General features: G+C 37.8%; 1 long non-coding RNA gene and 1 gene segment (V, D, J or C); one reads left to right on the forward strand and one right to left on the reverse strand.

The window, feature by feature from the left end:
* LOC136407917 (T-cell receptor alpha chain constant-like) overlaps positions 1–26845 on the forward strand; it is a 499087-nt gene that overhangs the window by 241991 nt on the left and 230251 nt on the right.
* Positions 1–26845, reverse strand: part of LOC136407919 (uncharacterized) — a 158925-nt gene that overhangs the window by 72955 nt on the left and 59125 nt on the right. Inside the window, exon 3 of one of the 2 annotated variants that reach the window (XR_010752029.1) lies at positions 5267–5405. The exons of the other annotated variant lie outside the window; for it this stretch is intronic. This is a non-coding gene — a long non-coding RNA (uncharacterized lncRNA). Of the gene's footprint in view, positions 1–5266; positions 5406–26845 lie in introns of those variants that run through there. 2 annotated transcript variants of the gene reach the window in all.

Below are 26845 nucleotides of genomic sequence, written 5' to 3' on the forward strand. Positions count from 1 at the left end.
GGTTACTGGGATAGGAGATTTTCAGAGAAAGGAAAGTTCAGTCCTGAGTTAGGAAGTACCCAACATGCCCAAGAAATGGGTGAAATGAGGAACTACAAGAGGGATTTTAGAAAGAAATATTATGATCTGACTTCTATTTAAAAGTCTCATTCTGGCTGCTATGTTGAGAATAGGGTACAGACCATCAAAATAAAAGCAGGGAAGATTGTTGTAAATATTAACTAACAAACTGATATTGTCTGGTGTTCCTCTAAGCTCAAAATCTTCATACACACACACACAAAAACCACCTCATTCTAGAGCAGCTGTTGTTTCTGCTCCTGCTGATGGACAGATGGAGACATGTTTGATGGCCTTTACAAATCTTCTGACCGCAGATGACCTGTGAGTTTGCAAGAAAAGGATAAGAAGGAGATACAAGATTTCAGAGACAAGGTTTGTCATAAAGGCTTCTCCCGAAGACAAATATTTGAGCTTCTTCTGTTGTGTAAGACCCCTATTCAAAGTTAGGCATGTTACAGACTTTGCAAAGTTGCCCTGTGATGAGGATAATGTGAAACTTAGAGCAGAGGGAATATAAGAATGCAACATGCCTTAGTGGATGGCTGTGAAATGAGGATCTCTGCTGCCTCATTATGCTGAACAGGGTTGAGTGATCAACAAATGGAGAAGAATACTACTGAGTTTCCAGAAGACATAAGCCTTTAACAGGGTGGTTTATATAATTTGCAGGGCCCAGTGCAAAGTGAAAATGTAGTACCTCTTGCTCAAAACTTATAAAGAATTTCAAAATGAATTTTAAACTAAGCATTGGAATGCCTGAGTGTGAGGTTCAGTGACTGAATAGGGTTCACATCCACAAAGTTGGCCCTGGTGTTCAGCTTGAACTTGCATTACTCAAACAAATTGTCCAGATATAAATTTTACAAACAAGAGCACGAGAAAGGCCTTGCATTAATTTTATAACAGTTCAACCTTGGGGAGTACAGAGTGAGGATGAATTAACTGTGCCACTTAGTGTGGCACGTCACCCCCTTCACCTACTTCTGATCTGGTAAAAGGCCCCATCTTCTTAGCATCTGAAGACTAAGTGTAAAGCCATTAAGTAATATTCCCCCAGCAGTGGCAGAGACCTAGCTACTAAAAGAGACCTATCTGCATAAGAAAAAATATATATAAAGGGGCTATTAGTCAAACAAAATAAGAGACTTCTTTTTTTTTACAAACAGTATGTTATTTTATTATAAGAACAAAACAAACTTGCTAATTTTGTGTCTAATTTTACCCATATTACAAATGCAAAGTATATATTATAAGATGGAAGTTACCAAACTACAAAATATTATACATATAAAATAAACCACTTACGAAGTTAGCAAGTAGAACATTAAAGTATCTACAACTATTATAATTCAAAGTATATGCTACATAACAGACCTGTAAAGTGTCTGAAAGTTAGTGAATATCTATTGAGTAAACATCGACAGCACATACAAAAGAGAAACAGAAGGCCTGTGGACTCAGAGAATGGATAGACAGATCTGGTGCTAAATCCTGGCTTCAATACTTTTGTGCAGTGTGTGGGCTGGACAGTTTAGTTAGCCTCTCCGATCATCAGTTCCTTATCTGTAAAATGGGGATGGTAAGAGTATTAACACCTATTTTTATAGTCTTTTGCATTAATGTATGTAAAGTGCTGGTCCAATGCCCAGCACTTAGTATGCCTCAATAAATATCAGTTATCATCATCATCATCATTAGTCATTTCTTTTGAATTAACTAGACATAGAAGAGGCAGATTGTGTCTCACAAACCAGAATTACCCTCTTCAAGCCACTAATTCAATAAGAATTGTGAGAAATGCTCAATGTTCACTCCTTATCCCAAAGTAGGATGTTACTGTTTTGTTCCTTCCTGCAGTGCAGAAGCACTTGTGTGCTTATACAAAATAAGAAAGATTCCTATATGGGCCCTGGCCGGTTGGCTCAGCGGTAGAGCATCAGCCTGGCGTGCGGGGTACCCGGGTTCGATTCCTGGCCAGGGCACATAGGAGAGGCGCCCATCTGCTTCTCCACCCGCTCCCTCCTTCCTCTCCGTCTCTCTCTTCCCCTCCCGCAGCCGAGGCTCCATTGGAGCAAGGATGGCCCGGGCGCTGGGGATGGCTCCTTGGCCTCTGCCCCAGGCGCTAGAGTGGCTCTGGTCGCAGCGGAGCGACGCCCCGGAGGGGCAGAGCATCGCCCCCTGGTGGGCAGAGCATCGCCCCTGGTGGGCGTGCCAGGTGGATCCTGGTCGGGCGCATGTGGGAGTCTGTCTGACTGTCTCTCCCCGTTTCCAGCTTCTAAAAAAAAAAAAAAGAAAGAAAGAAAGATTTCTATATGGGATCACAGTACCTGTATCTACCACTAAGGACCCAGGAGGTTTAGTGAGTTTCGCATTTGGAAAAACTAAAAGAACAACTCCCCAAAACCAAAAGGGGAAATGTGCAACCACTGGTACATGTTAGCAGCCTCAACCTCACATGTGTGGCACTTCCAAGACAGGGCAGGTCTTGTGGACAACCAGCCCAAGCCAGGAGAAAAGTCTGCTCTCTGCAGCTCCCAGGCCTGGAACAGCCTGGGATATTGTTGTTCTCTGGTGAGCAAAATGACAGTTTAAGATTCTGGCTGGTTTTATAATTTCTCTTACCTCTTATTTTATTAACTGAAGTCAATTCTGTTTTTATTCATTCTAATAAAAATCCTTGGTTCTTCAGAAAAACCATCAGAGACTTGGTGACCCAGATGGAGGACCATATCACCCTCTTTTAAGGTGTGCACCAGACACTAAGCTGCATGTACAAAACCAGTCAGTCTCCAGTCTTATTTTGATATGTCTAATATCTAAAAAAGTTTTTAAAGTGGCTTCTCTCTGAAGCATGAAGTAAAATGAAAAGAAAGATCACAAAGGTTTTCAGGTCTATCAGATTAGAAGTAAGACCTCCTTCCACCTGTGGAAACTCTCTGTCCACATACCAGGTGCGACTGTATACTTCTGTGCTCCTAACGACATGGCGAGAAAGACTAAAGGAGAAGCTGAGTACAAATCCCAAGGGGCAGAAGAGATGCTGAATGGGCATGGGCATAGAGTGAACAATTTGTTTCCTCTTGAGACAGAGCCCTGCAGTTTGGAGTACTTTTGGGAAGGTGGTCAAACTTTATGATTGGTTGTCTCAGGGTTAAGGAACATTGTGAAACTGCATCTTGGAAACGAGGAAAGGAAAGATTCATCAGAACCCTGTCCTTGAGGGGCAGGAAACAAATTGTCCTGCAATTATGCTCATTGATTAAAACAACAAGCTTAGTAATAGAGTAAAAGTACTTTGCCATCAGTTATTTTAAAATATGAACCATGGGATTATACTGATAGTATTCTTATAATTAAAACTTCTTATAAATCAATAATAAAAAGATTAATATCCTTGAGGGGAAAACGGGCAATTCACAAAAAGAAGTATAAATGGGCAGGCAGTCAATTTATAGAGTTATATGATAACTTTAGCAATCAACAAAACATAATAAATAACAATGTCATTCGTTTTTTCCCATCTATGAAAATAATAAAGGTTTTAAACACACATACACAAAATCACAAAATTTCTTCTTGTTATTTTTTATTATTCCAAAGACCTCCCCTGGCCACTTCCCAAATGGACACCACTAGTCTTAAGCTACTTACTATGTAACCAGAAATACAGTCTGTAAATACTCAACTGTTAAGCCCAATCACATCTAGTTTAAGTATAAGTTTATATATTTGAAGAGCAATTTTTCCAGTTCTGAAACTGGATAAAATAATTGCAGGGCTTGGGAACAAAGCAAGGGGAAAAAACAAACAATCAAAACCAGAACAATGTTAAGTGCACAAAACACCTTGCAAAAAGAATGACTTTACCATAATGCAATTGCATCAAATCTTTAAGTCCAGGTGAAAAAAGGATGAATGTATCATTGACATAACCTCTCCTAGAATAGATAGCCAAAATATATCTTGCTTTATTACCATTTTTAATAGAGAGTTTGGCAAAAGTGAATTATCGCAATACAGGAGCAATCAAACAATAAACAGTCCATTGAATCTAATATGCATCAATTATACCTCAATAAAAAAATCTAATTAAAAAAATAGTCCTGAGTAGTTATTGTTCCAGTACTATAATGCTAAACTTTCAAAATTTGTATGCTAAAACCTTAAACAATGATAATAATAATTAAATTTTGGATAAAATTTCAGATTTATTCTGCATTTCTTAATTCTATTTTGTTGATATTCAGATTCAGCTTTAGCTTTGGCCAAGTATTGATTTTAACAACTCAACATTGGACATTTGGTCAAAATGTGTTTCCAATGATCATATTTTAAGGAAATAATTAGATGTATGAATAACATTTATGAAAATATATACTTGTCACAACGTTTACAAAAATACAAAAAAATAGAAACAACTTAACAGTCTAGAATATGAACATGGTGTAATATCTAAGTTCTAGTAAGAGTTACTCTCCCTTAGAATATGTGTCCTAGAGACAACAGACTTATTAGGGAAGTAGCAACTCACCTTGTACAAAAGGACTAACGTACACCCAAAGTGTCTCGTAAGAATGAAGACAGTAGTGAGACAAAAAGCAGATTTTGAAGTGTCAGAAGTCTATTTTATAACCTGTTCATTAACTTGTCATACAAGAGGGCTTTTCAACAAACAGTCATAATTTATGCATGAGTTCCAAGCACAACTATAATCCTTTTGTATCTTTACTTTGACAGTGACCCCTCCCTGATGTAAACCAGAGACACTAACAATAAACTCTTCTCTGGACTCTGTCATCCTGATCTTAATGTTTGGTCAGTTCGTTTTACATAAATTTTTTTATTTTTTCAAAATAATGAAAATATTTTCCAGAAAATACAACTCTGGTCAAACTCATAAAACAAGCAATTTTTTTTTCCCTGAAGGAGGAGCTAGTGGCAATTCAGTCAAACAGACAGGTCAGGTTATCCTTCCAGAAGGAACATCTGTGGCTATGAATTGAACATACATGTCCACTGAGTACTCTACTCTTTTCTTTGTTGGGGTATGTCCAATTCCCAACAAAGCTGTGCAGTTTCTCCAGAGGGAGACAATGGAAAACAGCAAAAACTTGGGAGCCTGAAATGTGAAAGACAATAACTCCTTTATTGTGAATCCTCAGTCCAGGTATCAGACTCAGTCTTGTACTACTACTGTCTTCTGGGAGCCACGGTGCCTAGGGCACCGGAGAGCTGTACAAAAACCTCAAGGGCCAGATGAGGGATGTAGTGAGGTTGCTTGGGAAGCTCAGATTGAGGAGCCCTGTTTCCTCTCAAAGACAGCTTTTTTTGTTGGAACATTGCTAGAAAACAAACAAACAAAACAAAAGAAAAATCAGTTACAACTACTTCTAATTCCAGAAGCACATGGATTCTTTGACTGAAAATAGAGTAAGGGGAAAGGATCTCAGATAATATGTCTGCTCTCAGGTAAGTCAGCTCTCCCTTGTCTTTGAGGCTCCCTCGCATGATGTTTAGAATTAGATTCTAATGACTGGGAAGCCAGCTTTGGCTCTACTACTTATTAGCTATGCAAATTTGGTGTCTCAGAGCCTTTTTTCATGTTTGTGAAGTAGACATAAAAATAATCACAGAAATACAACATGGAAATGAAGTGAAGAAAAGTAGGTTAAAGGGACAGACTAGTTCTCTAAGCATCATTTGAAACTAGCAAGTCCCACCTTAGCAGTTCTGCCCTCTTATACAATCTGTCTTCCTAGTCCTAACCATCTCAACATTGGTTTATCACGCCACCCACCTCACTGCACCCCTGCCCCAGACTATTATGATCAATAAGTCATCTTTTCTCTCTTTGGCTCCTTTGTTAAAGACCCGATTAAAAAACTAAGTGGAGTATTACTTGATTGATGATGAATAGATAAATAGAAAACTATTGAAATATCACTCTTTTCCTTAAGGTGGAAGAATTTTGTGACTCACAGAAATTACAATATTTGTGACCTCATGTCACTAATCTTTGTGAAATTATCCCTGATTTATACATTCAAAATAATACATTTTGAATCAAACATTCAGTATGGTGTTTACCTTTTCTTTTTCAAGGCAATGGAAACATTAATATTCCAAGTTCTCTCAAATACAGGCTGCTTTATTTTCTTCCACCTCTACATGGATATAAAACAACAAAAATAACTAGAAATACCCTTAGAATATTAAAAAGACTTAACATAAACTATTTAGTAGTCATTCCCCAAATTTTCATTATCAGCTGAAAACTAAAGGATTTGGCCAGGACTAACCCTTTGGAAGGAGGATTTAAAAATAAAGATGTATTATGTCCTCTTGAGAAAAGACCAGGCTCTACAAAGGGTACAAGTTGCAATTATGTGGAATAAATAAGTTTAAAGATCTAATAAATAATGATATAGTATTAAACATTGGAAAATAAGCTAAGAGGGTAGATTTCAGGTGTTCTCATCACCAAAAAAATAATCACTATGTGAGGTGATGTGCTAACAGCTTCACTATTAGTATGTATATCAAATCATCATGATGTAGACTTTAAATATATGCATTTTAAAAATATATATATATGAAGGAAAAAGAGGAAAGGATAATAATTGAACCTACCTACAGGATTGCTATGACAGTTAAGAGACAATGTATTTCCCACTACTCAATAAATGACAGCTTTTAATTTGAAAAAGAAAAGACAAGAGTTACCAAACTCCTGATTTAAGAAGAAAATTTAACACATCCCTCTATTTCCTTCTACGGAGGCTGGAAGAGTAGAAGAAAGAAAGTAGTTGCTAATAACGTCACACAATTGTGCACTAATAAGAGCTGCCACAAATCTCATAGCTAAAGTTGCTGATGCTGACCTCCAGTGATAGCATGAGGGCAACTTGGAGTACCCAGCAATTAAATAACCCAGTTTTCTTTATTATACCATGATATACCAGTTTTTCTCATTATACCATGATATACTATGCTGATTTATTTCTTATAAAGTTATTAAGTACTTCCCAATCCAGCATCCTATAACATTGTTTATCATCATCACCATTGATAATGTTTGTTAAGCACTTACTATAAGCTCTGAAACATATTAACTCATGTCATCTTTGCTACATTTTTATGAGTTAGGTACTATTAAGACCTCCATTTTAAAAATGAGGAAACTGAGGCATAAAGAAATGAAGTAATTTCCACAAGGTCACTTACCACTAAAAGCACAATAAGACCCTGTGGTTCTAGATAATCCAGCTCCTTATTTATTCCTTTTCTTCAGCAACCATTTCTTTAAACTCAACAAATCAGTGAAAATTATTCAACAATAAAATGCAACAAAATACTGACACACATTACAACATGGATGAAACTTGAAGCATGCTAAGTGAAAGAAGCCGGACACAAAATGCTTGTATTACATAATCTATTCATGAAAATTCCCAAGAATAGGAAATGCTTAGAGCCACAGTGCAGATAAATGAGTACCTGGGGCTGGGAAGAAAGAGGTATGAGTATGTTGCTTAATGGCATAGGGTGTCTTTTGGAGATGATGAAAATGTTCTGGAACTAGGTAGTGGTGATTGATGCAAAACATTGTAAATGTACTGCAAGCTATTAATTGTTTGCTTTTAAATGGTTAAAATGATGAAGTTTATGTTTTGTGACTTGAACCTTGAAAAAAAAAAGATGACCAAAAAATCTAAATATTATTGTAGTTAATTGAATCAGAAGCACTACAGCAAATTAAATTCTTTCTATCCCATTATAAGTAATCCCAGTAAGAATATGAAAGATGGAGTCATCTAAGAAAACTTATAACAGCACAGGGAAATACATTCACTCAGATTCTAACTACAAATTATAAGAATACAGATGGTCAGACTCATAGACAAAGGAGATTAGCAAAGATAGCATGAGCCTTTAAGGAAAGCATTAAGAAGTGAAAACCCAGAATGAAGTTAAAGCTTAAAGAAATAAGGGCAACATGAAGGCCTTTAGAAGCTTGGAGAAAAGAGAAGGGTGGGGAAGAGGAGAAGGTTGAGTTACATAATAAGAAAGTAGAATAATGTTGACAGATGACAGAGAAGAGGTAGAGTGCTGCAATTCCTGTTTTCATTCCCTATTTTCCATCAATAAGAATGATTTTAAGACTGGAAAAGAAAAAAATTGAAGAAATAAAAAATTATAAGAGATACATAGAGATATCTTAGCTGCTTCTAATATAATCAAGTTTTCTAGATCATTTAAATTCATTTCCAAAATACAAAAAGAATTTAAAGGCATGATTTAAGAGGCATTGGACAAAAATCTTGTGTGTGTGTGTGTGTGTGTGTGTGTGTGTGTGTGTGTGTGTGTGTGTCAGAGACAGAGAGTCAGAGAGAGGGACAGATAGGGACAGACAGACAGGAAGGGAGAGAGATGAGAAACATCAATTCTTCATTGCAGCTTCTTAGTTGTTCATTGATTGATCTCTCATATGTGCCTTGGCCAGGGAGCTACAGCAGACCGAGTGACCCCTTGCTCAAGGCAGCCACCTTGGGTCCAAGCTGGTGAGCTTTGCTCAAACCAGATGAGACTGTGCTCAAGCTGGCGACCTCGGGGTCTCGAACCTGGGTCCTCCACATCCCAGTCCAATGCTCCATCCACTGTGTCACTGCCTGGTCAGGCTGGACAAAAATCTTTAAAAACCTAAGGGGAATGAAAGAAGTCCCAAATCTATAAACAAGGAATATATGTATTGTATCTAACAAATTTTTAGCATATATTATTAACAGATAATGTGTGTGCTCTTAGAAAAGACGTGAGCAGTATGAAATAGAATGAGTTCACTAAAGATGTTTTTAAAACACACAGGTGGGATATAAACCTGAGACTTATTGACATAGATTAAAGTTATGTGGTAACCAGGGAGAGGGGGGAGAGGGAGTGAAGAGGGATAAATATACAGTGATGGAAAATGATTTGACTTTGGGTGATGGGTGAACAACACAAGCAAATGTTCAAATGGTATAGAGATGTTCACCTGAAACATATATACTCTTTTTTTTTAATTAAGTGAGAGCAGGCGAGGCAGAGAAACAGACTGCCACATTCGCCTCAACTGGGATCCACCCAGCAAGCCCCTTATGGAGCAATGCTCTGCCCATCTGGGGCATTGCTCCATAATAGAGCTATTTTAAGTGCCTGAGGCAGAGGCCATGGAGCCATCCTCAGCATCCAGGGCCATCTCACTAGAATCAATCAAGCCATGGCTGCAGAAGGTGGGGTAAGAAAGAAGGGGGGGCCCTGGCCAGTTGGCTCAGTGGTAGAGCGTCGGCCTGGTGTGCAGAAGTCCCGGGTTCGATTCCCGGCCAGGGCACACAGGAGAAGCGCCCATCTGCTTCTCCACCCCTCCCCCTCTCCTTCCTCTCTGTCTCTCTCTTCCCCTCCCGCAGCGAGGCTCCATTGGAGCAAAGATGGCCCGGGTGCTAGGGATGGCCCCTTGGCCTCTGCCCCAGGCGCTAGAGTGGCTCTGGTCGTGACAGAGCGATGCCCCGGAGGGGCAGAGCATTGCCCCCTGGTGGGCAGAGCGTCACCGCCTGGTGGGCATGCCGGGTGGATCCCGGTCGGGCGCATGCGGGAGTCTGTCTGACTGTCTCTCCCCGTTTCCAGCTTCAGAAAAATACAAAAAAAAAAAAAGAAAGAAAGAAAGAAAGAAGGGGGAAGGGTGGAGAAACAGATGATCAGTTCTTCTGTGTGCCCTGGCAGAGAATCAAACCCAGGACTTCCACACTCAGGGCCAATGCTCTACCACTGAGCCATCCAGCCAGGACCTATGTACTTTTATTGATCAATGGCACCCCATTAAATTTAATTTCAAAATAAACATTCTTTAAAGAGTTGCTAAATTTAAGGCACTTCAGTTGACTTAAATTGTCTCAAACATTTGCAAGACATTTGACTATTTTGTTTCTCATTATATCATTGGGAAAATAATAAAGTAATAATATGACATATTCACTGAGTGATATATAATATATTTATCACAGGCCCTATTGTACTATCAATAATAATAACAGCCAACATTTTCCAAGTGCTTAATTCACAAGGCAGGACAAAAGTAGGTTTACAGTTGTTTGTATGGAAAATAATACAATAATTAATAAATAAGAATACAAGAATAAACTGTTTCACATACAATTGTAAGCTTACTTTTGTCTCACCCTGTATATACAAAGTATTGTTCTAAGTGCTTCCCATAAATTAATTGATTTAATCTTCACCACAGCTCCATGAAGTAAGTACAATTATTAGCCCCCAAAAAACTGAGGTAGAGAGAAATGAACGAATTCTTCCAAGAGCTCAGTCAGTAAGAGGAACGCTGGCATTCAAATACAGATAGAGAAGCCGAAGCCTGTATTCTTAACCACTATACTTTGGTAAGTCCCAAAGTTATCTGAAATGTTCACCACAAGTTTGGTAATTATTATCCCCATTTTATAGGAAACTGAGGATTAGAGTGTTGTGGTAACTTCTCAAAACCCAGTATCTAGGAAGTGGCAGGGCTATGACTCAAACCTATTTGCTATTCACTCTGCCTTTTTGCATAATGTTACGGTCATGGGTCCTCCACTGAAAGAACGACCATATGCAAATATTCAGTTTAAAGAACTGTTTCTACTGCTATGTCACATGATTTTATCCTTCATCCTAACCTGTACACATAAGATATGCCTACCAAATGTGCAAACAGCACAATGTTGAGATTGGTAGCTATTATGTTTGAGTATATTGGACAGATTGAGACAGAGAAAATGAAGTTTAATGGGGATGCTTATGTACTTCTGCATGTAGCTTTTTATCTTATTTTTATTAATTTTAATGCAGTGACATTGATAAACCAGGGTACATATGTTCAGAGAAAACATCTCCAGATTATTTTGACATTTGATTATGTTGCATAACCCTCACCCAAAGTCAAATTGTCTTCTGTCACCTTCTATCTGGTTTTCTTTGTGCCCATCCCCTCCCCCCCACCTCCATTACCATCACACTCTTGTCCATGTCTCTGAGTCTCACTTTTATGTCCCATCTATGTATAGATTCATATAGTTCTTAGTTTTTTCTGATTTACTTATTTCATTCTGTATAATGTTATCAAGGTCCATCCATGTTATTGTAAATGATCGATGTCATCATTTCTTATGGCTGAGTAGTATTCCATAGTATATATGTACCAAAGCTTTTTAATCCATTTGTCCACTGACGGACACTCGGGCTGTTTCCAGATCTTCGCTATTGTGAACAATGCTGCCATAAACATGGGGGTGCATTTCTCCTTTTAGAACAGTGCTATGGTGTTCTTAGGGTATATTCCTAACAGTGGGATAACTGAGTCAAAAGGCAGTTTGATTTTTAATTTTTTGAGGAATCTCCATACTGTTTTCCACAGAGGCTGCACCAGTCTGCATTACCACCAGCAGTGCAGGTGTGTTCCCTTTTCTCCACATCCTCGCCAGCTCTTATTCTGTGCTGTTTTGTTGATGGACAACTGATATTTGACAAAGGAGGTAAGGAAATACAATGGAGTAAAGACAGCCTCTTTAATAAATGGTGTTGGAAAAATTGGACAGCTACCTGCAAAAAAATGAAACTAGACCACCAACTTACACCATTCACAAAAATAAATTCAAAATGGATAAAAGACTTAAATGTAAGCCGTGAAACCATAGGTATCTTAAAAGAAAACATAGGCAGTAAGCTCTCCAACATATCTCGCAGCGATATATTTGCTGATTTATCTCCATAGGCAAGTGAAATAAAAGACAGGATAAACAAATGAGACTATATCAAACTAAAAAGCTTTTGCACAGCCAAAGACAACAAGAACAGAATAAAAAGACAAACTACACAATGGGAGAACATATTTTACAATAAGTCTGATAAGGGGTTAATAAACAAAATTTATAAAGAACTTGTAAATCTTAACACTAGAAAGACAAACAATCCAATCAAAAAAATGGGCAAAAGAAATGAATAGACACTTCTCCAAAGAGAACATACAGATGGCCAATAGGCATATGAAAAAATGCTCAACATCACTAATCATTAGAGAAATGCAAATTAAAACCACAATGAGATATCACCTCACATCAATCAGAATGGCGCTCATGCATGTAGTTTTATAAAATTGTTTGTGATCTATAGAACAAGGGACCATGGATTTACAGTATTTTTTCTGAAAATTAACTGGGCATATAACTCGCTCAAATTAGCTCACAGGAAAGGAGATTTGCTAAAAGGATATAGATGAGTCACATAAATCCATCTGCAAAAAAATACAGCTAGACCTCCCAAGAAAAAGCAAATTATCAATTGGCTATTTTTTTCTGAACCTATTTCTCTCTGAATATATAACCATTTCTCTTCTTGGGAGACCAGGTTCCACTGTAAGTCTGTTCCTACTCCACAATAACTTGAGTTTGAACATACTCAGCTTTCATTTGCTAAGGGATGACCATGGTTCAAACACACAGGTTTTTATAGCTCAAGTAACATATACTGTCTAACTACTATTTTATACCCCCTTGTCCAAATTAATAAGCCCAATATTCACCCAGATCCAGTTATAGTCAAGGAGAAGAGGACATCTGGTAAAAACATGACCTCTATATTCATCTCTTATATGGAGGGTATATGGGGTGTGATGGAGTCAGTCCCAAAAGTGGAAAGTCACTACAAACTCAAAGCAATTCAACAACATGATAAAACCACTGAAACAGTCATAGATAACAAACATAGATGAGTGAAAACCAGAAGAATTAAGTAACATTTGAAACATGCTTGAAGAGATTTGGACAAATGGTAACAAGTCCAGAAAAAAAAGATAAGACTAAGAAAGGAGTCTGAAGTAGTATCAAGTGAAGAAATAGTAGTGTCATATGAAGAAACCAGAGATATTTATAAGAAATACCTTTTAAAAACAGAGAACAGAACTGTCCTTGGGTTTTCAGAAAGATTTAGTTTGGAATGCACAGGTTGTCACCAACTCTGATCTAGCAAGCTGGCTGAAGCCAAAGAATCATGGGGCTTCTATTCCCCACCTAACTGCCCCCTCCCAGGACTCCTAGTTGCTACCTTTAATACTATGTAGGTTCATCTTGGATTTGGTTTTTGTCACTTTTTTATCAGATTATTCCACCTACATAACAAATGGCTTTGTATCTTGCCACTAGGTGGCAATGTGGGCATTTTATTTAAAAGATCATGGCTGGTTTTCTGTGCAGGCAGCCCTATTATAAATGCATGAAAAATAATGCAGAAGTGTGCATTTGTGCTGCCTCTGATGAGCTGGGAATCCCGTTTGATTTCTAAAGTAAACATAGAGAAGTTATACTAATGAAAGACTCCTTTGACAAGTGAACATATTTCAAATCCTATCACAGAAACCGGTGTGAGCCCCAGCAGCAGTAATAATGATGAAGACCTGGCAAGTTTTGGTGGCTATTCTGTGGATTCAATTGAGCTGTAAGTTGGGGATTTTCTGGATATGGAATCAGGAAGACTAAAGGGATATGTTTTCAAAATTCAGAGGCTGGAAGATAAGGGACTCTAAGTGGCTAATCTGGAGTGCGCTCTGGAAAGTGTATAAAGGAAAGAAATTTGTAGAAATGTTTCAGTAATTGACCATGTCTTTGAAAACAGGGGCAGGTGGCAAAAATGGAGTGGAGCAGAGTCCCCAGTACCTGAGAGCCCAGGAGGGAGAATTTATCACAATCAATTGCAGTTACCCCACAGGAATGACCACCTTACAGTGGATGCGACAGAATCCTGAAGGAAGCATTGTCTCCTTGTTTATACTGAACTTAGAGATGAAGAAGAAAGGAAGAATAAGCGCCACAATTAACACAAAGGAGAGACACAGCTCCCTGCACATCTCTGCTTCCCAGCCCAGAGACTCCGCCATCTACCTCTGTGCTGTGGAGACACAGTGTTCCCCAAGCATCTGGAGGCCGTACCCAAACTCTAAAGCTGAGACATCGTTTCTTCTTAATCTTGTCTTCCCAGACTTGTCTGCCTTTTTTTCCTTAGACAGATGATACAGGTTTTTTAAGTTTTTTTAAATTTAAGATTTTTTCCCTATAAGCCATCTATAATCTTTAAAGCATTATCACCACTATATTCTAATATAGTATATTATACTGTATACCTTCCAACCCAACTCCGTTTTAGCAGTTTCTAAATAATGTGGTTATACCCTTGATTTATAAATGCTATATTAGCATATACAGACTCTGGAGCTTAAGTGCCAGGATATAAAAATTCTAGTTCTGCCATTTATTAATTGGATGATCTTGTCCAAGTTACTTAATTTCTCTGTACTTCAGTTTTTCCTAAACCACAAAAAAGGAAACCACATTAATCATAGTACCTAACTCTTGGCAGGGATTACGTGAGATAATATATGCAAAGTGCTTCAAACAGTCCCTAACATACAGTTAGTCTTATATAAGTAATAGCTATTGTATTAAGCTTAGATGCACCATGAATTTGCTAATACTCACTGATGGGCTAAAATTTCAAATCTTTGGAGAAATAAATGGGATAAAAATAACAAGCACCTAATAATAACTTTAGTTTCCAAATTCTTTCCTAATTTTTAGAAATCAGTTGGCCTTTTTTTAATTGTATAGGGAAAAACATCAAATGGCTTCAAAAAAACTGGTAGAAGTGTGTCTTAGTAGTTTGTTTGTGGTGTGGAAATAAAAGGCTAGTAAGCGTGGTCCTGGGGAAGCTCAATGACTTTTTTGAGCAAAAATGCACAGCTTCTAAGTTTTTCACACAAAGATTTCTAATGGAAATTTGCATTTATAAAAATTCATGCGGCCCTGGTCAGTTGGCTCAGTGAGTGGTAGAGTGTCAGCCTAGTGTGCAGGAGTCCTGGTTCGATTCCCAGCCAGGGCACACAAGAGAAGCGCCCATCTGCTTCTCCACCCCTCCCCCCTCCTTCCTCTCTGTCTCTCTCTTCCCCTCCTGCAGCCAAGGCTCCATTGGAGCAATGTTGGCCCAGGCGCTGAGGATGGCTCTATGGCCCTGCCTCAAGCGCTAGAATAGCTCTGGTCGCAACAGAACGGTGCCCCAGATGGGCAGAGCATTGCCCCCTGGTGGGCATGCCGGGTGGATTCTGGTCGGGCGCATGTGGGAGTCTGTCTGACTGCCTCCCCGTTTCCAACTTCAGAAGAATGCAAAAAAAAAAAATTCATGCAATAAAATAATAAACTCAGTTCAGTACGTCTAAATCATTGATTCTCTTACCTTTATATCACCAGGGACTTAGATTATTATTCCCCACCCCAGTGAAATTCTTGATATTGAAACATAAGTATAATTTTTATTATTGTTCTTGTTGTTTGACAAAATAAATTGCACATATTAACTTATAATTAAGTCCTTTTCTTTTAAAAATCAAAGTTGCTGTTGCTGTTTTTTTAATAAAAGTTCTGCCCTGGCCAGTTGGCTTAGCCGTAGAGAGTCAGCCCAGTGTGTGAATGTCCCAGGTTCAATTCCCAGTCAGGGCACACAAAAGAAGTACCCATTTGCTTCTCCACCCCTCCCTTCTTGCTTCTCTCTCTCTCTCTCTCTTCCCCTCCTGCAGCCGTGGCTGAATTGGAGTGAGTTGGCCCATTGGCCCAGGCACTGAGGATGACTCCAAGGTTTCCACCTCAGGCGCTAAGAGCTTAGTTGCTGAGCAACAGAAATGTCCCAGATGGGCAGATCATCGTCCCCTAGTGGGCTTGCCCGGTGGATACTGGTTGGGGTGCATGCAGGAGTCTGACTCTCCGCCTCCCTTCCTCTCAATTAATTAAAAAAAAGTTCTACCTGCTCATATCTAACAAGTCAATAGTATTTATTACAAAGGTCTGTTTACCTCACCTCCCTTTATCCCCCCCCCAAAACAGTAATACTGTGCTCTATTCTCACTCTCCATTCCAATTCCATTTTAGCAGTTTTTAAGTAATATGCTTCTTGATAATATACCCTTGATTATCAATACCCTTGATTTATCAATACTAGACATATATATTTACTTTCTTTCACGGTAGTACACCACTATTCTCTCCTTCCTAGTGTAGTTATATCACAATATGAGATTAAATCGATAGTACACACATAATTCTGACCTTGTGAAAGTGTCACTTTCTAACCGAAATGAATGCTATGATCACAGTCCTCACTGGTACTTTTTTAGTTAATAATTACCTCATTTTGTTATTTGTTTCACATTAATTTTTTTAGCATTCTTCAACAGATTTTTAAAAGATATTTGTTAATAGTTTTCCCCAAATGGATCAAACACATCTATCATTTTTTTTCTTTTCTTTCCCTTGAGATTTCCTGTTCCTTGACCTCCACCCTTTGTCTCATGTGAGCTAACTGTTCTTTGGTCCTGCTTTGTGAATGCTATTCTAGGACTTCCTGGCTTCGCTCACCATGTTGACTATATTGCACCTTGTATCTCATATATCCTCATTTCTTGTTTATTACTTCTTTTTGCTAAAACACATTCTCCAAAACCTCCATATAAAAGATGCTCGGCATTTTTTTCAGTCGGTTTTTGCATGTCTGAAAATATCTTTGTTCTACCCTCAAACCTGATGGACATTTTGACTGGATATAAAATTATAGATTAAAATTTCTTCAATATTTTTAGCATTTTGAATTTTATTTATGGTGGCTTACCATAAGGAGCATAGTTTTTATACTATTTTTATTGAAGAGGAGTAGGACGTTTAGTTGCACTCCTGGCATTTCCTTCAGTATTTTGAAGACATCATCCCTGTTTTCTAACTTCCAGTGTTGGTGGTAAAAAGTGTAATGCCATTTTGAATTATTCTCTTTTGTGACATTTTTATTCTCTCTGAGCAGATTTAAGATTCTGTATTTTCCCTTAATATCCTAAAATTTCAATTCAGTAAATATGTGTGAGTGACTAAGCAGAAAGTGCTTCTAGCAGTTCCTACTGCTCATCCCCCAGTTATGTTCACTTCATAAGTGTCCTCACCCTTTAACCTGGGTAAGACTGTTGTCTTGGGAAGCTGGCAGGCACGAATTGCTATTTTGAGTATGCCACGTTTGAGAGAAATTGATAAGAATAAGACATTTTCTCTGTAAGAACAGTTTCTTCATTAAAACACACGTACACACACATAAGAAAAGTAATGCTGACCCATCTTTCCTAAATGGGGGTAAGATCATGCTTTTTCTTTCAAAGATACTAGATATATTATGTGCACTGTTTCCTTTATTTCTTTATTTAATAAATATTTGTTGAGAAACTATTATGGGCCAGACACCATTCTAGACATTGCATACACAACAGTGAACAACACAAAGTTCCTCCAACCATGAAGTTTATGTCCATAGGGAGGGTACACAGAGAGTCACAAAAATTCAGGAATAAAAAAACAAACCCAGCCCAGTCATTGCACAAATATTTGTTGTGCATCTTTTTACTATTAGAACATACTAAATATGTTCTAAGTCCTGAGGTTATAACCATGAACAAAATAAACAAACAGAAAAATCTATCCACATGGAATTGATATTCTAGTGACTAAATGAACAAGGTAAACCAGATAATATAAATGTTCAGAGGAAAATAAAAGAGGGTGATATGAGAGAGAGTAGGGAATACTGTTATTGAGCAGGGAGGAAAAAAGTTATCTGAGATGATATCTGGGATGAAACCCAAATGAAAAGAAAGAGCCAGTTGTGCTAAGATATGAGGAGAAAGCATCTTAGGAATAGGGAAAGTCTTAAAATGGGGGAAAGCCCAATGTATTCGGGGACCAGAAATTAGATGAGCAAAGCCCAGGCATAGTGAATGAGACAAAGGCTAGCAAGATGAATCCTAGGGGAGTCATAGAGAGCCTTACAAAAGTTATGGTGGGTTGAATTGGGGATTTATGAGAATTATAAATAAGCCAATGACACGGGTTTGACTTTTCCTTCTTGCAACAATACTTGGCTCCTCTGTGGAAAGTAGATAATGGGAGAAGAGGGAAGGCAAAGTAGCAGGGGTGGGGATGGGAAAGGAGTAAATTTAGTAGACTATTGAAATGTTAAAATAATTCACACAAAAATAATGTTGGTTTGGACTAGGATGGAAACAGTGGCAATAAAGAGAGTATGAGAGGTATGTGACAGTGAAATTAACAGGACTTAGTCATGGATTAAATGAGGGGAAAGGAGAAGAAGAGAGGAGAACAAAGAATGATTTCTTGATATGTGGCCTACACGACTGTTTACATCTTCACATGAGTTCCCTACATACGTAAAACTGGAATAGAAGCGGGTTTGCAGAGAAACCAAACTTTGTGTTTTAGCCGTGCCGGGTTTATAATTCCTATTAGAAATGTAGGCAAGTATGTCATAGTGGAAGTTAGATAAATGGGTTTGGAGCTTAACAGAGAGGTCAAGGATAGAAATAAAACTTCAGGTGTCATTGACATGTAAATGGTATTTAAGGCCAAGGGGCGTGGAGTGACAGATTTTTTCTAGAGAAAATGGAGTTAGTGAAGAAATGAGAGCTTGGGTCAGACTCAGACACTTCAACATACAGTGGCCAGAAGGCAAAGAGGAGCCAAAAGAGCCAAAAGCAGAGACTGTAACATAGGGTACCAGTCTGCTGAGGGGTTAAGATGATAGAGACATAACCATTGAATTTGTAGCAAGGAGGTTCCAGCACATTTGACAAGAACAGTTTCAGTGAGTGGTAGGAATGGAAGATGAATTAAAATTGGTTTGAGAGCTAATGGGAAGTAAAGAAGTAGAAGCAGAAAAAATAGTTCATTTGAGAAATGTTAGGAAAGGAAGCAGAGAAAAGGCACAAGAGCTGAGAAAGAAACACAGGTGAGAGAACTGTTGTCATTCTGTTGTTTGGTTTTGTTACTTTGTTGTTGCTTTTGGTAGACCTTCATATCTAACTTATAAACTGAAAGATATTCAGGGGTAAATCACTAAGTAAATGCAAATTACTCCCTCACAAACCTTCGGAGGATTGCCTAATGTTCTTATTTATCATTTAAATATATTTTCTACATCAGCCCTGAGGTTTCAGTAGCTCAGGTCTAAAAATTTTTTAGTTGAATTTGCATATGTTCTGGTTATATGCCTTACTAAAGCAGTTCCTGAATCTCTTGGAAGTGAACAAATATATGAAAAACTAAACCGATGACTGTGGGAAGAATAATATTGTGTCAGCCAAAGTGAAATTCTGAGGGGAAAGGAGAAATTTTCAATTATTTTCCAATAAATCTCATGGAGTTAAAAATTGTTTTTATAGAAAATAAAACTGTCCTGGTTTGTACATCTGAGTAAATTGCAAAATGCTTACCCACTACAAATTGAGTCACTTGATCAGCCATATTCAATGCCTTAGCTGCTCCTACCCAAATGACTAATGACTTTCACAGTGCTACATACCGTCTGAGGCCTACCAAGGGTCATGTGCTTTTTCTGACCAAGAAACCAAAACACTACAACTAAAAACCACTAACCTGGATACTTACTAAAAGAAATAGCTTGGGTTAATATGGAATTTGGAGTAACCTTGAAATATGGGCATTTGTTACTAGGGGCCTCAGAGAAACACGTATTCCCTGTTAGGGAACCCTGCTGACAGTATGTAGAATGAAGACAGTGATTGGCAAACAGTGGTTTCAAATAGGCACATAAACAAACATTGAGAAACAGTAAACACATAAGATAATTCATTTGGACACTTTTATATGCAGCATGTATATGATTTAAAATAACATTCCCAAGTTAGACTAAAAACATTACTATATAAATGTCACAACTGAGTCAAATGCAGGGATAAATACCAGGCTTGCAAATTGGTCTTTCTTAAGGGCACTCAAAGGCATAAGATTATGTGCTGCTTCTGTAAAAAACTGTCCTCCTCTATATCAATCTTTTCTGTTTTGATGGCAAACCCATTGACCAGCATATGTTTTGGAATTTCTGAACGATTGACTTTCAAGCCCTAACAAACATTCAGTCCCCATCTTCTCAGAAACCTCAGAGGAGCCATTGTTGCCCATAAAAAACATCATAAATCTAACCCAAAAACTGCATCACTTGAAAAAGAGAACAGACATCTCATTCCCTACATTATTTGTACACATCTGTGTTGGTCCTCCTGTTGAATTGGCCATGCCAACAGGAGGTCATCAATCAGCTGGTATCACCAAGTACAAGTACAGAATGGCTTAATAGAAAAATGGAGTCTTTTCTTATTCCCTATTGTCATCTACTAAAATGTAAGTTGCTTGTTGATCTCACTACATTGAGTTATGTTTTAGTGAACAGTGGAAAAGACCCAGCCAGCACTATTCTTAAGGTTTTGAAATTATGGCTCAGTGAACAGATGTATACTTTTTCCCAGCAGCTCTTTGTAGAAATGAATTTTTATGAGCCCAAAACATCTTTGATTTGACCTCGATTAAAAGTCAAGTTAAAACTAAATACCATTAATATTTTTTTTTGGAAGAAAAAATTTAAGAGAAATTTTAGGATGTTATTGACACAGGTATTTATTTCTGAGACTGCAAAATGTTGGGTTAACAATAAGCCTTTGTTGAGTGAAACAAATTAATAATACAAGCCAGATATAAAGCCTAGGCTCCAGGTAGAGACTCTACATTCATATCCTTCATATTTTAGTTCTGTGACCTTGAACAAACCACGCCACACTTCAGTCTTTTTGAAGTTAGGATAATAAATAATATGTACCTTGTAGAGATGGCAGTGCCTGGCCTATAATAAGCATTCAGTTAATGTTAGTTATTATTTGCATGTAGGTAGATAAGAAAAGAAATTAATAAACAGTGAAATACCAAGAACCATAAAATGTAAGCTAACCATATATTTTGTGTCTTATGATAATAATGAAGTTTTCTGCATACCCCTATTGACTAAAAAGAGCAGAAAGCTTTCCCATAAAATGGAAAATTCCATCTTAATGGTTTCAAGAACTGTTAACTGGGAAAGTTTGTTACAGAAACCTCACTTGTGAGATATTTGTTACAGAACACTGTTACTGTCATTGTAAATTGTGTTTACCACTGGAGTCTGTGCTGACTCACCAACCTTGTGATTAGTAAACAGCTAAATGTAGCATTGCTGATTTAAGTCTAACTTATTAAATCAATGTAGAGTACTGTGAAGAATCTCCCACATGTGGGAACATTGCTAAAGGCATTCTTCACTATAAAAGTAAATTTGAAAAAAATAAGATGATTCTAATAGGTTTACTTTAAGTCCCAATACAATATCTCTATTTAAAATGACAAAAAATCTCTTCTGTCTGACAACATTCAACTTACATTCAGATTTATTCAGTGTTTTCTCAACTTCAAAAGTGCTTGAAAACCCATCAGAGCCGGGGAAAATGTCTTTTTACACTTTCAATAGTTACATAAAGGATGGTTGCCAAAGTCTTTTATATTTATCATGTCTTCAATGAGAAGCTCTTACAATACTGGGAGTATGATAGTGATGACAAATAAAAACCAACACCATTTCCTTTTCATCTTTAACTGCATGGAACAATGCACTGTGATCTTTTCCTAAACTCTCTGACTCCACCGGGCTGAGGAGAGGGGGAGGACTAGGGCTCAGCCTGAAACTCTTTTGTTAGTTCCCCGTAGCCTGGAGTCCAAGTCTTGTATGAGCAAAGAGAAGAGAGAGAAGAGAGGGAGGGTCAATGCTGAAGACCAAGCTTTTTTCCCACTGTGAATTGCAGGTTAGCAGATGCCCGAAAGTGTTCCTGCTTCCTCAAACTCTCTTTTGCCTTGGCTTTTAACTCCCTCAACCCCTCACTAAACCTTTGTAATAAATATCCAGAATTGCCTATAGGAACCAAGTGAGCCACCAGACACCCCACAAGCAGACTCTAGTGAAGAATCTGTATATGAAAATGTCTCTTTCTCCAGTAGGAACTTTGTCCTTTTACCAGATCTGAGAACTCAAAATGAGCACCAGAGAAATGAGAACCATGAGATAAATTCAGGTTACAGGCTAGAACTGAGATTAAGGTGATGTTCAAATGCCTGAAGAGTATAAAGTGAAAAGTAAGCATTTGGTTGGGGTGAGTAAACATTTGTTGCATCCACAAAAACACTTGTTCTTACCTAATTTGAGTGTGCTGATCTCAAATCTGCCACTAGTTTTTCTCTGTAAGCTACAATTGTTTTGCAATTCAAGATTTTAAGTTTTCATCTTATTGTAAATTTTTCAACATTTAGTTTAACATAATGAAGTAGAATGTCTTCTTGGGAATCATCTTTGTGAAAATATAATAATTTATATAATACAGTAAATACACTAAAAGATATGATTGCATCAGAATTTGTCTACAAGTTCAAAATAGAACATATTAAAACACTTATTTTAATCATAAAATTTGCCTGACCTGTGGTGGCGCAGTGGATAAAGCGTCGACCTGGAATGCTGAGGTCGCCGGTTCGAAACCCTGGGCTTGCCTGGTCAAGGCACATATGGGAGTTGATGCTTCCAGCTCCTCCCCCCTTCTCTCTCCCTCTCTCTGTCTCTCTCTCTCTCTCTCAAATAAATAAATAAATAAATAAATAAATAATTAAAAAAAAAAATCATAAAATTTGCGCAAAACTTATGTAAATTCTATTCAGGCAAAAATTTGCATTTGTAGCTCTTGCATTTGTGTACTTGTTGAGGACAATCTTGTTTGATAGTCTAGCAGTTGTCTGCTCATCACTAATAGCTCCAAGATTTTCAGGAAACTTATCAAGGTGACTGTTCAGGAAGTGAATCTTAATGCTCGTGTTACATCCAATGTTGTGGAAAGCCAACAGCATCCTTTGAACCAGAAGTTCATAGTTTTCTGCTTTTTTGTTGCCAAGGAAGTTCTTTGTAACTGCCACAAAAGACTGCCATGCTGCTTTCTCCTTATTCATCTTCCTGGAAAATTCTTCATCACGTATGAGGGTTTGAATTTGAGGTCCATTGAATATACCTGCTTTTATCTTCTCGAAAGACAAGGCAGGAGAAGCAGAAATAATATGTTGAAAGCATTCACTTTCTCTATTCAAAGCCTGAACAAACTGCTTCATTAAGCCAAGTTTGATGTAAAGTGGGGGGAAATGATCCTGTCTCAATTAACTACAGGTTCATTCACAATATTTTGCATCCCTCCTTCCAGAGCTTCACATTTTGGCCACTCCTACTGTGTCCATTGTTTCTCCTGAGCTCAGCTGTCCCATAAACACAGAAAGCAGGGATACTTCATGAAACCTCTCTGTTGTCCTAGCAGGAAATTTACCATTTTAAGATCCACACAAATGATCCAGTTATGCTCCTCATACTTCAGAAAGTCGAGGATAATTTTTATGTCATTCTTACTAAGTCATTCAATTTGGGTTAGCTAAACTACTGAGGGGTTAATGACTACTTGGCATCAGAAGAAGACCCTTCAGATTCTACAATCATTTCCTCATGCATCTTATCAAAATACACTTGATCACCATGTTCACTTTTTTCGTCCTTAGAAGAAATAAAACCATTGAAAATTGGAACCGGGAATGTCTCAGAGTGTGGGATAGGTCGTATTGTTGAAGGAATATTAGAATATGCGATCATATGCTGTTTTTTCTTGCCAGTGCCCTTTGTATGGATCAGACAGAAATAACAGTCACTGCTGTGGTTCTTAGGTTCACGCCAAACCATGGGAATACCAAAAGGCATTCCTTTGTGTTTTCCTTTTGTCCAGTCATGAAGCATTTCCTCACAATTATAACACACAATATGAGGAGCGCAATTCTTGTCTTGATTGCCAAGGGGAACTTGAAAATAGGCAATATATGCACATGTCACAAATGATGGAATATTGTGCCTTTGACGTTGAAGTGTGTAACAGTCACATATATAACAGAAGGTGTCAGGACTGTTCTTACATTTACATCTACTCAAAGAAGCCATGATTCAATCTTAAAACAAAATAAGAGGGTGTTTTTATCAGATAATAATGTTTTACATTTAAGAACAACTACAATTATGTAAAAGTGATGTTTGTAAAACGTTAATTGCCTTGTGGTTATGTTCAATCCAAGAGTCGTTGCCCTTTAACTTCAATTTGAAAACCAATGCATGCCATTAACTGTAACAAAAAGAAATTAAAATTGCATAAAAACTAGAGCATGAATCAAAAAATGGATTTCAGATTTGGAATCAGCGATGCAGAAATATATAGAAACAGTTCTAAAACCTCATGCAACAGAAAATGAAAAAAAATTGTTCCCCAGTATTATCTAAGTTTCTTCCGTAACCTTCCACCTTTCCAGAAATGTTCTAAATGTATGTATGTGTGTGTGTATGCAACCGCACACACTCATGTATCCTTAAACAAACAAACAAACTTGGTGTCCCATTGTATAGTTCTGTAATTTTTTTCTTAAAAAGGAAAAGAATTCCTGACTTATTTTGCAACTGAACATATCCCATATTATTAATCTTGTGTCAGTCCTGAGTAAGGGACGTTTTGTCCCTTAGTCCCATCTGTTGGTGGGCATGTCTCAACCTTTTGTGTGTGTGTGTGTGTGTGTGTGTGTGTGATAAAGATAGAGGGAGGAACAGATAAGGACAGATAGGCAGGAAGGGAGAGAGATGAGAAGCATCAATTCTCCGTTGCAGCTCCTTAGTCTCCTCAGTTGTTCATTGATTGCTTTCTCATATGTGCCTTGACTGAGGGGATTACAGCAGAGCAAGTGACCCCTTGCTCAAGCCAAGACCATGGGGTCATGTCCATGATCCCATACTCAAGCCAGTGACCCCTCGCTCAAGCCAGCTACCTCAGGGTTTCAAACCTGGCTCCTCTGTGTTTCAGTCCGACGCTTTCTCCACTGTGCCACTGCCTGGTCAGGCTGTCCCAACCCTTTTAAACATAGACACCTCCTTTTTAAGCCAAAATTTTTGCATGTAGTGATAAATTTTCAACAGTCACTGATGAAAAATAGTGTTATGACTACATTAACACTTTTGGATTTTTTTTTTTTTACCAAATACAATACCTCCATGTATATTTAACCTAAGAGGACAAATATGTATTAAAAATCATCACAATGCTTGATACAGTGAAAGCTCTCAATACTTTAGCTGTTATTACTGCTGTTATTGATGTTTATTCAGTCCATAGATAACCTTCCACATGTGCACATGAGGGGTTCTCAGATTCCTTATAGTCAACACATAACCTATGCTACTAGACTCTAAAGTTTTGTCGGCAGAAACTTTGATTCATATTTCACCACCCTCAGCAGCAGCACCTAACACTGTGTCCTGCTTATAGATGATTCTTGATAAATTAATTAAATTGAATCTACCTCCCTAACATGTCATGAAAACATGAAGTGTCACAGTTTTGTTCCTTAGCATTTTTTAACTTTTCTGTTGTTTTTTTAAATGTATAAAAAAAAAAATTTTTTTTTTAATTATTCCTAATGCTTTTCATGAAAACTAATAAAACTTTTCTAGGAAAGGAGTAGGCATGGCAGAGTTCTGCCAGAATTGTTCTCAATATGAGCATAATTTTACTCTAGAAACCGGGATGTTATCTAAGGACTCAGCTTCCTCTTACCCTAAGCAACAAGCAAAATTGGCCTGATAGCCTGATAACAATCTAAGTTCTTGTCTTTTTATAACAAACCTGGTTTATGTCCCCCAAAATAGAAAACATTTATAAGTAAATAAGAAAATTTAATACCTCAATAGAAAACTAAATAAATACCGAGAAAAAAATGCAATTTTTTAAGAAACAATGAAAATGGTTAATAAGCATTTTAAAGTAAATGTAACCTCACAAATAACTAGAAGTATAAAATAAAAAACCAAAGATACTACATATTTGTATAAGATAACTAGGTTTGAAAGAAGAAAAATCCTTTCTAGAAAAATACAAGTGTGGTAAAACACACACTTATATACTACTAATTAACATGTAAATTAGTACAACCTTTTTGAATGCTAACTTTGCAAAATTTACTAAAAACTTAAATAATGTTAATACTATAACTTGAATACCCATCAATAGTAGACTGGTAGGCTAAATAATGGAATGTCTATATGTGGTAGATTGCAAAAACAGGTACAATTGCATCTTTCTCCCTGATCCATGCCTTTTACAACTATGTAGATCTTCCATGAAGAAGTGGAATTTATTTCCTCATCTTTTACATCTGGGCTGGACTTATGATTTGCTTTGGCCAATAACATATGGCAGAAATGACAATGTGCACGTTCTGAGCTTACATCTCGCAAGACCTTGCATTCTCCAGCCTACTTTCTGGGACTTCTGGGTTTTTTTTTTTTGGTGGGGGGGGTTGTTGTGTGTGTGTGTGTGTGTGTGTGTGTGTGTGTGTGTGTGTGTGTGGCAGAGAGAGTCAGAGAGAGACAGATAGGGACAGACAGACAGGAAGGGAGAGAGATGAGAAACATCAATTCTTCACTGTGGCTCCTTAGTGTTCATTGATTGATTTCTCATATGTGCCTTGACCGGGGGGCTACAGCAGACTGAGTGACCCCTTGCTCAAGCCAGTGACCTTGGGCTCAAGCTGGTGAGCCTTGCTCAAACTAGATGAGCCCGCGCTCAAGCTGAGGACCTCGAGGTCTCGAACCTGGGTCCTCCGCATCCCAGTCCGACGCTCTACCCACCTGGTCAGGCTGGGACTTCTGAAGATAATCCCAGACTAGCTTCCTG

Source organism: Saccopteryx leptura, chromosome 6, assembly GCF_036850995.1.
Source record: "Saccopteryx leptura isolate mSacLep1 chromosome 6, mSacLep1_pri_phased_curated, whole genome shotgun sequence".
Classification (NCBI taxonomy): domain Eukaryota; kingdom Metazoa; phylum Chordata; class Mammalia; order Chiroptera; family Emballonuridae; genus Saccopteryx; species Saccopteryx leptura.